We start from the raw sequence: 232 nt of genomic DNA, 5'->3' as shown, positions 1-232 counted from the left end.
GCTGCTGGTGCTGGTGCTGCTGCTGCTGCTGCTGCTGCTGCTGCTGCTGCTGCTGCTGCTGCTGCTGCTGGTGGTGCATGCGTCTTGCCTCAGTATCATAAGCAGCAAATGGTTCTGCGAGAGCAGCAACTGTGTCTTTGTGTATAGAGAAAGAAGAAATAAACATTTTTATTTTTTTTATATTTATTTTGTCTCCTTCTGTCTCTCCCCATCTCTTTATCTCGCTTCGTGT

This window comes from Eimeria mitis, genomic scaffold, assembly GCF_000499745.2.
Source record: "Eimeria mitis Houghton genomic scaffold, Emh_scaff1404, whole genome shotgun sequence".
Lineage (NCBI taxonomy): Eukaryota > Apicomplexa > Conoidasida > Eucoccidiorida > Eimeriidae > Eimeria > Eimeria mitis.
Note: the sequence above shows the minus strand (reverse complement) of the source record.